Source organism: Lonchura striata, chromosome 2, assembly GCF_050655825.1.
Source record: "Lonchura striata isolate lonStrDom1 chromosome 2, ASM5065582v1, whole genome shotgun sequence".
Lineage (NCBI taxonomy): Eukaryota > Metazoa > Chordata > Aves > Passeriformes > Estrildidae > Lonchura > Lonchura striata.
The window spans coordinates 44,551,075-44,563,409 of record NC_140704.1 but is presented as its reverse complement, the minus strand read 5'-3'; the positions used below and the strand labels follow the sequence as shown (position 1 = coordinate 44,563,409).

The window sequence follows — 12,335 nt, the reverse complement described above, 5'->3', positions numbered from 1 at the left end:
GTTAAGATGCATCCACCTTATGTTACTTCATTCATTCAACATCTCAATTAAGCAATTGAAAATTCCTATTTAAGATAATTAAAATATAGAATGGTATAGGATCAGAAATAGAGGAACTCTATAAGAAGTTGCAATATGTTTACACTTTATCTTAGAAGATGTTTCCTCAGGTAGCTGACTGAGTTCAGGTTACTCTTATTTTTCTTGCACTGAAATTTCCCAAGAAGGGTTCTTACTTTCACCCTGGTCTGACACTGCAAAAAAAAAAAAAGAGCTCAGGTCTCATGAAATTTCACACAAAACTGGAATTAGGTTTTAACCTTTGGAGGGATGAAGACTGCCTGTCTGTGACTCTTTAAAATTGATGTTCCCCACACTCTCTCATCTCCAGGGTTTGCATAAAACTTGCTTTAATAGTCTTAATGATGCCTGAGTCTTGTTATACAGCAAACTGCTACACAATGTTAATCAAACCCATGTATCTTTAATTTTTGATAGAGGTAAAACATTCAACAATAAAGTGGCAAAGATGAAAAGTTTTTCCTTTGCTTCTTACTAATCTACACCTATAATTACTCATGACAGCTTCAGTTAAATGAATTTCAATAAAAAAAGGTCCAGCCATAAAGGCCTAATTAATTTTACAAATACTCAGCAGGATAAACTAAAATTTCTCAGGAGAGTTAGAGAACCTGAAAGGACTAATTAAGAATGAGAATATGATGTGGTAGCTCACAATTATGGAAATTTTTTTTCATGCATTTTCATTCTCATCTAAACTTGTTGCAACACACCTCAAATATTTTATTGAATTGCAGCTACAAAGTAAGCCAAAAATGTTAAAAGGTTAGGCAGAAATTATTATTTCCCCACTTCATTTATCTTCACTTCTGAAACTAAATATTCCAATTGTATATGTATGCATATATATATGTATGTATGTATGTATGTATATATATAGGGCAGAGAAGGGCAACTAGCAGGTTTTCCCAGTGTTCAGTTTTCTAGTTTTTCCAATATATGGGAGTTTACTTGTATAGCTTCCAAAAAGAAATATCTATATGAAATTTAGACCATTTTAGGTGAACACCAGGAGAGGGCTACACTAGAAAGCCACAGAATGATTTAAAATATATTCTGAAAAATAATCTGTCTTATTTCAAGATAGCCTTCTTCTGCTTTCATCCAAAAATGAAGGGAACAAAGAATCTGCAGCATACATTGGCATGATATGTTCAAAGCAAATACAGGGACCTATAAAATTCCAGCTATCCTGTATAAAGAGAAAAGCTTGGGGGAAAAATAAATCTTATCACAATCCTAAAGTGATAAAAACTTCAATGCAAGTTCCAGAAACACTGAAATTTGTGTTTTACTGCAGAATTCCATGGCATGTGATCTTCAGCACTTCAGGCCAGCTATATCAAGTGCATCTTTTGATACTGCCTGTTAAGAGAATGGAGTGAGATAAACCCACAAAATCCACTCAGCAGTCACCTGTTTCACAATGAGAGTGAAAAGGATTACACAATATATATAGTTCTACTTTGTATGGAGGGGACATGTGATACCCTGTGGACACAGACTGTTCTGCCAACAGAGGCAAACAGAACAGTAATTATAATTAAATGCATTTTTTTTCCACTGGATGGATTTCTACACACATCAGCTCCCAACAAAAGGAAAATTGATTTTAATACAACAGAATAAATACCATGCCATAGAATAGGGTAAAATATTGCTATTTAAATAACAAAAGAGATTGGAACTTACTGTAGAGATTTTTGTTGTTTGGTTGTGTTTTTTAAATTTGCTTTCAAAGAACCTTATATTGTTTTCACATACCAGAAGTATACATTTCAGCTCAAGGTGGTAAGTCTAAGGCTCCAAACCATCACTGAAAACACAGTATCTATTAAGTAATCACAGTAATACTGCCAGTAAGGAAAAAACACCCCCCACACACAAATAAGCATGACCTCATTTGATAACCTTTCAGACATTCTCATCATCTTTAAAACAGTGTAAGCTCTAGCAAGTCACTCACAAGTACAGAGATTACTCATAACACCCAGATTCACAAATATACAAAATTATTTCTGAAATTGCACATTGCTTTAGCAACTCTTAAACTTGTAGTCATTTGCTGAATGACCTTGCAACCTTTTACATGATGAATCTGCTCTTGCCCTTATGAGACAAACATACAGTTCCATGAACTCTGAATATGTGGATGTTGTTGATGCCATACAGGAATAAACAATCTCTCAAATTTCATTATATAAAGCACTCCTGGTGAGCTTCAGACTTCTTTCGTTTCAAATTGCTTGGAGAGAAAAAATGAAGTCTCATTTTATTTTCAACAGCCACTTTGTGGATAGTCTTCTCACCACCACTAAGACAGAATAATAAATTTTCAAGAAATGCTGCTTTACTAATCTCCCAGACACAGTTACACAGTATTCTTTCATTCAATATCTCACAGGCATACACTGGCATCATTTTTTTCTGAGAGGGGAAAAAAAAGAAAAGGGGCCTCTATTAAAGGTATCCACTTTTAATAAGAACAAAACCCTTGTGGTCTGGCTATTTAGGGCTGGAAACCAGAGTTTTTTCACTTCCATGCAAATGAGTAAAAATATTAGTAACATTTGGGCAAGAAATATAAATCTTCTATAGAAATAAACTTCAGTTATTCCTTATTTAAAGGACCTTTAAAAATATTCTATTTATATAATCACACATTCAGTGAGTTCAAAAATCTTAAGCTACATTTATGAAGACATGGAAATTTATCTGACTTGATAACAAAATTTAAGGCTTTTGTGACAATCCCTTTAAATTTACATACTGGAATGTCTCTCAGAGAGGTAGAGGGCATTTAATCATCTTTTACGAGGGCAGGTGTTTTTCTCCATTATCAAGACAGTAACCGGTTTAGAGACCCGGAATGGGTAAGAACCAGAAAAGGGGCCCAGCTGGGGCAGTGTTCAGGACAACACCTACAAGGTGGGAAGGCTGAGTTGCCTCAGTGCAGGATATTTAACCCACAGTGTGTCTAGATCAGCTTTTCTGATGCCTGTTCCTTCCACATGTGCATAAGAGATCCTCTCTTGCACAGGAGCTGTTCCTTTCTTCAGGGTTGAGGAGGTCACAGATTCATCTTCACAAAGTCCTTCCTGAATAAATCTGGGCTTCAACTACATCACCTTATTAGCCTCAAGTCTCCAGCTTTGAAATGGGAGCTTTGAGAAATAATAAAGGTTTCTTGGGTTCTCCAAGGCCACAGTGATACAGACTGTAACTTGCCTGAGTAAGGTAGACACCTCACTCAGCCTCATCTCATGGAGATGAAAAACTACACCAGAGGCAAGACAGAACCTAAAACAACCTTAAAGCAAATACATATCCAGATGGAATTAATTGTAAAATAGAAAACCTAATTAAACAATTTTTGTTCAAATGCAAGAGAGCAAAATTATCCAAATTATAGATAGTAAAGATAGTAACATTTTCATTTCCCTGATCTTTTGTGGTTTTTTAGCAAGGCTTTATATGCTTTTTGTTCCATCACATTCTATCAATATGTAAAGGCTGATTCTGCATTGACTTGCTTATCAGTAGAGCTTTGTGAAATCAAATAAGGTATTGTTGCTGTGTTTTGCTTCCTCACTGAACACTTGAGGGTCTTCAGCCTTTTGAGTGCTTTATGTACAAACATGTAAACCAGGAGGAATGCTCAACACTTGAACATGAAATACAACTCACCGTCACCTATATATAAAGCAGCTTTGATTTTTCATGGAAATCTCCCATCCCTTGCATCATGAATAATAGAACTTAGCAGCTTGAATTATTAACATCCTCTGCTAACCAATAAAGTGGAAAAAAGATCATGGAGTTAGCATACCGATAACTACATTAGATATTCTCAGTACTTTATGCCCCAAAAAAACCATGAGACCTTACCACTGTCATTAGTCCACTTAAAAACTACTGAAAGTTTTTTTGAACTTCATGCAAATGTCATCTTAATAAGGCATATATGATCATTTGAATTTGGGATGTTGCATACTGTAAAATATCTACTTTGCAGAGAAAATGAGACCTCCTATTTTGTTCAATAATAAGTTATCATACAGTTTAGATTATTTTTAGATCTCACTTTTTGTTGTTTTTGGACAGCATAGCATGGAATGAAAACTTAGATCTGAGTTGTGATACTTTTAATAACTGTAGAAAGACAGCTAATTTGTAGGATGTGACACTTCTGTACAGCCAATGTAAGCATCTAAATGTTCATGTAAATATGGACTTTGGCATATGACTGGGTCCAAATTTCTGCATGTGATTTATTTTAAACTGTTTTCCTAAACTAACATAAAATTTTCTCAGCTTGGGAGATACTCCTTTGCAATTTCCAAAATATCCATCGATAGTGCCAGCTGTCCCACAAAACAGGAAAACAGAGTCAGGGTAATGTACATGTCCTAGATAACATAAGAATGAATTCAGCTGCAAAAAAAGCCTGTTCTAGGACTGCAATTTTATTTCCACATTTGCCATTAGGAAACTTTTTGCTTCTTTCAGTAGGAAACATCCAAAATACCTAACAACTCAGAAGTTATTAACATTACAAAGTCAGGGAAAAAAAGCTGTGGAAATGTAATTATGTATATTCAACAGTGCTGGCCTATCAGGTACATTACATGTATTTTTTAATATTGCTTAACTGCAATTCCGTTCTCTTGGGTAAGCAAAAAACATATCTCAAAAGTTTACCTGGGAGAACAGAATTAGAATCTTTAATCATGGAAAATACTGCATATTCTTTAAGCATGTTATCCCATTGCCTCCCGTCACTAATTAGCCATCACAATCTTTTGTCATTTGGGGATCTAGTCAAGTGATCAAAGTTACAAAATTGGAGTTTAAAGTATTAAAAACATTAGTAAGTACTGATTTTCTTTTTCACAAAACTGTGTCACATTACGATCTGTCCAGGAGGGCCAGTTTGAAACTGTGTGTTTTGCACAGCTCACAACATGTATTCTCTCTGTCACTGAGGCCTTTTACAGTGAGGAATATCCTGTACTAGGCACTCTACATACCTAGAATAAAAAACTTCTATCCGTGCTGCTAATTGGCCTTGCCTGCTCTGCCTGCTTAGGCAAAGCACTGAGAAACAAAGAGAATTAACTTGCCAAGACTCACACAACCACTTGGTCACAGGGCTCACAATGCTCTCCCAGCTCTCCCAAGACCAGAGCTGCCTTGTTTCTGGGTCACATTGTCCCCTTCTCACAGAGATTATCTTCACCAAGGAAGGCGCATTATGAACTAAACAGGTGCACAGAACACAAGCCCTGCAAGCATTTTAAAGCCTGGCAGCATTAGGGAAACAGCTGGGATGCTCTGCAGGCATTAATTTTCTTCCCTAATGAAAAAAGTTTATTTCAACTTCTGCCTGTGTCCTTATCTCTAAATTTAATGAGGAAACAGCCTCTTTTCTGCTGTTTTCCAAGTCTCTTTGATCTTATGATTACATACATTGCTGGTTACTTGCCATTATATAGAGTCTGAATAATGTATATCGATGCTAGATAGCTCTGAGTACACTATGTACACTCGGAAATAATGAAAAGCTATTTTTTCTGTAAGAGGAATCTTAGGAGTGGTTCAAAAATCTTGGGAAGGAGAGGAAAAACATAAAAAGCTGTCCCACAGTAATTCCATACTTGCTCCATGTCTGCATCACCCTAAATCACATGGGGGTGCAGAAGGCACAAACAAGAAGACAATACATAAGGCAAAAAGAACTGCACATGGACCTTACCAAAGACATATCTGGCTCACTCCTTCTTCCTTCTCCGTAGCTCACAGGAAGGATGCTGAAGAAGGATGGAGGACCTCAACGTTCACAGGCCTGAACCATCCTCCCACCATTGCAATTCAGTCTAAAACATTTTCAACCTTAAGGGACAAAACCACCTTTACAAAAGCCAAACTTCTGACACTTTTGTCTTTAGGGAAACTTTGTCCATTTTTGCTTTACCATATTCATTTGCTTGCTTACTTTTTCTCCTGTACCACAGCCCTCTGAAGAGATGGGGGATGCATTACATACACTCTCACTGAATACACCTACATACCAGGACATGTGGCAAAACAGTAAGACATATTCACTCCCCTTTATTCAAAAGCAGTGGATCCAGACTTCAGACTTGCACTTCCTTGTTCCTCCTCTGTACCAAGCTGATGGCACATAACCCCACCCCCTCCCCCATTCCAATGTGGTTCCAAGCCATGTCAGGTAAAGGTGCTGTGCAACAGAGTGATAGCTAACCCCTTTACTACCACTGTAACAACTGATCTCAGTTTAATTAAATCCCTGATAACACTTTCCTTTCTACTAACTTCAAAATTTTGATTCTCCTCCCAATCAATATTATGGTGAATACTTTGGACAGTTACATGTGGGTTGACCCAGACAATGCTGACATTCCAGATTTACAGAAGTCTGAAAATAAGAACAGCTACTCATCTTAGAGAAAGGGGAAAAAAAAAAAAAAAGAGAAAAAAAAGAGAACTGCAGCTAAACACATCTAAAATGAAACAAGTCTGAAATTCTTTCAGCTTTAATAATCTTTATTCCACTATGTTCCTTTTTATGTCTTGCAGTTTACAAATAAATTCAGAACAGAGAACAAATCGAAACATTAAATATTAATTTTCAAAATACCAATTACTTCACTATCATGAGAGCTAAGTTGAAAAATTTATATGATTATATAAAGGCAAAAAATATTATGCATTAAAAATCTAAAGGAAAATTAGCTTTTATGGTGGGGCTTTTTATGGTTGGGGTTTTTTATGATTTCTTTCTTTGGTATAAAAGCATTGAGCAATATATAATGAATTTTTACATTCTAAGTTTGGCTCTATCTGCTTTTACATCCCTAATGCTCCAGGTCTCTAAAGGATGCTTATTTATGACACTTTCATTAGGAGGGTACAAATATAGATACACTAGAAATTTAAGATTCAGAATATGCACAATTTCACAAACAAGCAGTGCTATTCAGGACCTTGAAATGAAAGCAGTACATAAAAATAGATCTGAAACAGAGACAGGCAAAATGGGCTACTTCTGCAAATGATGTACTGTGACTTCTCTGTGCACATATACACACATTTAAAGGGATAGAAAAAAACATACTTTCTGGCCTGTTTCAACCAGTTATTGAAAGGATTTTTTATTTATACTTCTGAAGTCCAAAGGACAGCACCATCATTATTACAACACATCCCTCAGACACATATTTTGCATTCTGTTCTACAATGGGGAAAACAGTACATTGGAAATGTTTGTTTCAGGATGATTATGCAGAGGAAAGGTAAGCTGGGAGCCTGAACTAAGGCCTGGCCACCAGAGGTTGTGACCTGCATTATGGAAAGCTCCTCTGCAACATCTAACAAGTCACTTCTTGTCTTCTGGCCTCCACTTGTCTTCTGACCTGCACCCCCAATTTTACCTGGCTATCCTAAAGTCTCAGGGATGCATAAAAGGCTGCACAGTGTAGAGTACACAGATGCTAATGCAATTGAAGATGAAGTACATACTAAAGTGAAATAGATACATAGACAACTCTGGTGTTTATCAAAGACTACAAAGCTCTAAAAGTAAACAGGAAGATGTAACGCAGACAGGGAAGCAGCTGCTAGCCATAGAAAGGGGCTAAGTCCCTGCACGAATAGCTTGCAGCCAGCTCTTGACATTCAAAACCAGCAACACATTGTTTCCAGACTGGGGAATTACACTGATTCCAACAGCTTTCTTTAAACCCACAGTGCTATCCAGCCAAATAACTATCATCTTCAGCAAGAGGGGATTGAAACAGTTTCCTGATCCTAGCAAGAGGCTGCTGAAAATACAGAAACCCACTCTTATTTCCTGAGGCTATGTGTTAAAATGTCAGTTGTAAAGAATCTTTTTATACACAAATGTGGTTGGATAATTTAATTATATACACAGTCTGGTATCATTAACTATTAATTAAATCATCCAGACAAGTGAATTTTGCTTGCAGGCAAGCTATCTTTCCCCAAATTATAATTAACTAAAACATTATCAAATAAAAGCTACAGAAACAAAACTATCTGTGTTCACTGCTGCTGTGTTTTCCTATAGTCATAAAGGTGATACTTCATAATCCCAGCATACTAATTAGCAGTATGATGATACAGAAAGAAATCACCTGTTGCAAAGACAACTTCATTGGGTCAGAATAAAGCCAATACAAACTACGGGATCCATTCAAGACACAAACATCTCAAAAAAAAGAAAGGCAAAACTTTATTTTCTAAATCTGAGTTAAAGGGAATATAAAGAAATCATCCAGGTCTTCAACATTTTTCACAGTAGAACACACAGAGATCAAATTCACAGCAGAAATTAAGTATAGTTTCAGAAGTAAGCTGTCTCTGCAGGATCACCCAAAAAATTTGAAATAGTTTTGATCAAAAGTACATTTCATAAAATACACATGGACACAACCCACTCACTCTTTACATGATGGAGGTTAATAGGAAAAGGAAGGAGTATGAACATAATGAAGACTGATGAAGTGGAGGAAGGTTTTCCAGGGTAGTATTGAAAGCAATCTACTTCCTTAAGTTAAATGTCTAAGTGCCTTCAAAGGGCCAAGCATGACTGTGTATTTTGAGTAGTTGAAGGCTGTGCACATAAATTTGACTATCCTGCCCAGAAAAATACATTTCGGAGATTGAGACTCCTTCTCTAAAAATCCCTGAAGAGTTTATGAAAAGGAAAAAAAAAAAAAAAAAAAAAAAAAAAAAAAAAAAGAGAGAGAGAGAGAGAAGCCAGAAGACCTTGGCATATGACTGCCATTTAGTATCTTTGTCTTTACTCAGTTCAGTGTGGGGTACTACATAGTCCATATGATCCAGGGTCAGATTCCACTCAGACAAACACAGTGATGTGGTCACTGATAATCACTGCCTCCAATGGCAGGGAGCTCCATGTCTGTGTTGAGCACAGCCTTCAACTACTCAAAATACACAGTCAGGCTTGGCCCTTCTAAGGCACTTAGACATTGAACTCAAGGAAACCCAAGGAAGGAACTCAAGTATCTCCCAAGAGTGTGGCACAAACTGATCTCCCCAAGGTCAGACATCAAAGTTTTCTGTATAAACTCCACCTCATCTCTGATCACAGGATTTTTCTATCTTTTATGTGAGACCACTGGTGCAAACCAGGCTCCTCGAGGCTAATGTAGGGACTGAGGAGTTTTCATGAGCATGACAAACATGGAAGCAAAATTGCTTCAGAGTTCAGAGGGTCTCCCATATTACCTCACTAAATAATTCAGCATTGTACCCATTTGAATGAATGGGGTGATGTAGATTAGTCAGTCAGTTTTATAAATAATACACTTATTAGCAGGCAACACAGCTTCTAAAAGAACAAAGAAATTGTGGCAACAGTTCAATTCTTTTACTCTGTCCTATTTAAGTACAATCAACCTGTAGCAAAATCTAACCTAATCAGCTTCCCTTACACAATTTCCATTTACTGCATCTGAGAGAAAAAGCTGTTTTTACAAGACTTTATTACAGCAAGAACTAACTCTGAGCTTTTCAGTGACCTTCAAAAAAACCTTCGCATTTACCTCTTAATGAAAACTTCACAAAACTTTACAAGCATTTAAATGGCATTTATAAAAACATTAAAAATTAAGTCGAACTGTGTGCTGCACAGTCTTGAAAATAAGAAATACAGATGCTGAATAGATTGGCCTATAGACAAAGGGAAGCTGTCAACACACCCCTCAAAATGGAAAAAGATTAAGTGGCACTGCCAGCTGTTCACTGTTAATTAATGAGGTTGAAGAAAGAATATGTTTGTTTGCAGATGACAAAGGCATTCAGAAGAAACTCAAAATAATTGAGATTACTGGTAAACTTGCTGAACAGAAACCTCTGTGAAATTCAGTAAGGGACAAATCCAAGGCTGGAGACTTACACAGAGAGAATCAACAGTGCAAACACAGGATGAAGACAGTGGCGTAGTCCCAAAATAGCAAAACCTGAATACAAGGCAACAATATTTTCAATCCTACAGCAAAACACAAAGCATTGATAGACTAACAACCTGAAAAACACCTGAAATATCCCTGCTTTACACAGATAAGGTCTCAAGTGAGCTTCTTAAACTGGGGTAAGGTACTCTTTTTCAGCAATATAGGCACCAAGCAAATGCAGTCAGCAGCAGCAACTGGAATGATCTGAGATGTAGAAATAAAAAATATAAAAAAGAACATCTAACTAATAAAAATAATTTAACCCAGAAAAAAGGGCTGATTTCCAAAGTTTCCTTCTATGTCTCTTCATCTCTCTTAAAATTAAATGCTCATAATATGTATTTTTTAAGTTTTTAAAAGGCTGAAATTCACAGGCAGAGAAAAGAATAAAAAGGAAATAAGCAGATTGAGTGGAGGATACATAACATAACCAAGAGACCTGGCCAGGGAAATTCAGGATGATCCTGATTCAAGGAGACTATCATTTGCCAATAATATAATTCTATTTAAAAATGGGAATGTTTTCACATTAACTTCTTTCATAACTGCTGTGAGCCACAGCAGACAGGCCCAGATGAGGTCTTCTAGCCCACAATTTCCAGAAAGGTTTGTGAAATAAGCATAGTTATTTTTTATTAACAGGTTCTTTGCTTTTAAAATGCATCATTCTTCAGAATAAAACTGCACATCCAAACATATTTTCATAAAAATTTCTTTTTTTCCTCAGGTACATCCTGAAAGTTTATAATTTCTGAGGTGAATAAGATGGAATTGTGGAATAAATACAGCAGCTCCCTCTCCTGTCTTTTAATAGAAAAAGAAAGCATCTATCATCACTCACAGATTTAAGGTATCTCTAAGAATACATCAGCTGTATTCATGTACACCTGACATGTACACCTGGGTAGTTTTTTTTTTTGATCTCTCATACTTAACCAGCCAAGTGAAGCCTTCATCGCACTTCCAAAATTAGTTGAGCATCCAAGCATTAGGACTGTGTGCATAGTAAGGAATATGACTGAGCAAGTATGCAAAATAAACTAACTACAACAAACAATGCTTCACTCAGAGGTAAACTGAGAAACTATTGATAAATCTTGTCAGATTTGCTGCCTCTAAAAATGTCAATGTCAACTCTTGGAATTGCTTCATAAAGTAAAAATGAAAATTGTACTTACATTTGAAAAGTAACCCCAGTTTTGAAGTGGCAATACAAAAATTCTATTACTTCAATTTCAATATATTTTAAATGCAGACACTGCAAACTAGTAGGAGGGCACTCCATACACTGGGCAAAACATTTTTTTCCCATTTATCAAACATCACACTATATAAGTTCAATGAATCTTTTTCCATGTCAGTGGTTTTGCATTCAATATTCCAAAGTGACACAAGACACAGTTGACTGACTTCTGATAACATTCCTAGATAGTCTTAAATGTTGTATTTTGAATACCTTAGAATATATCCAGATTTCAAAGTACACATAACTTCTAGGATGACTGGACTCAGTACCAAAGATTCTTTCACAATAGTTTGTGAACTGCTATAATAACATTTCCTTCAGTCAACTTAATAATTGTGTTTGCAGATGGGTGAAAAATCAAATTTGTTCAGATGTATTTTTTCCAACTTGTTCACTGTTCTCTTTGCCATAGTAAAATATAACCCTACTTTAATCCAGGCAAATGAAGCATAATTTATGACTGGAGCATGTTATAGATGTGAAAAAATAAATAGAAAACATTTCATTACATACAGAAATGCCAAAAATAATGTGAATTCAAATTGACAGCATAATCTTTAATTTTCATTGGAATAGTTATATTTGGAAATTTGTGTTTTGATCAATTTTGTCTTTGTCATCAGCAAAATATCCTAATTAATGCAATGAAAGAATCGTATTTAACTAGAAGGATTCAACTGAGACATGGCACCAGACATATAACAGGCACATTTTGGATACTGTCTAGGTTCAGTGTTGACAAATCAAAAAAAAAAATCAGCAGACCACATCTCTAAATTTCAGCTATTTTATCTTTCTCTCTTGCACTGTTCCCAAATTAGCAGCACTGAGAAATCTCCCTTGAAAATACCACAAACTAAGCATATCCATTTGGAAATTACTGCTTTTGTGCACAATAAGGAGAATCGTCATGGAATAAACTATTTCCATTTAACTTCTTTATTTTAACATGCCTTTTCTTGAAAAAATTAACCCCTTACACACAT

At 35.9% G+C, this 12,335-nt stretch overlaps 1 protein-coding gene across 11 annotated transcripts in view; it reads right to left on the bottom strand.

Annotated features, from left to right (window-relative positions):
* MYRIP (myosin VIIA and Rab interacting protein) overlaps nucleotides 1–12,335 on the bottom strand; it is a 316,186-nt gene that overhangs the window by 141,695 nt on the left and 162,156 nt on the right. The window lies entirely within an intron of this gene.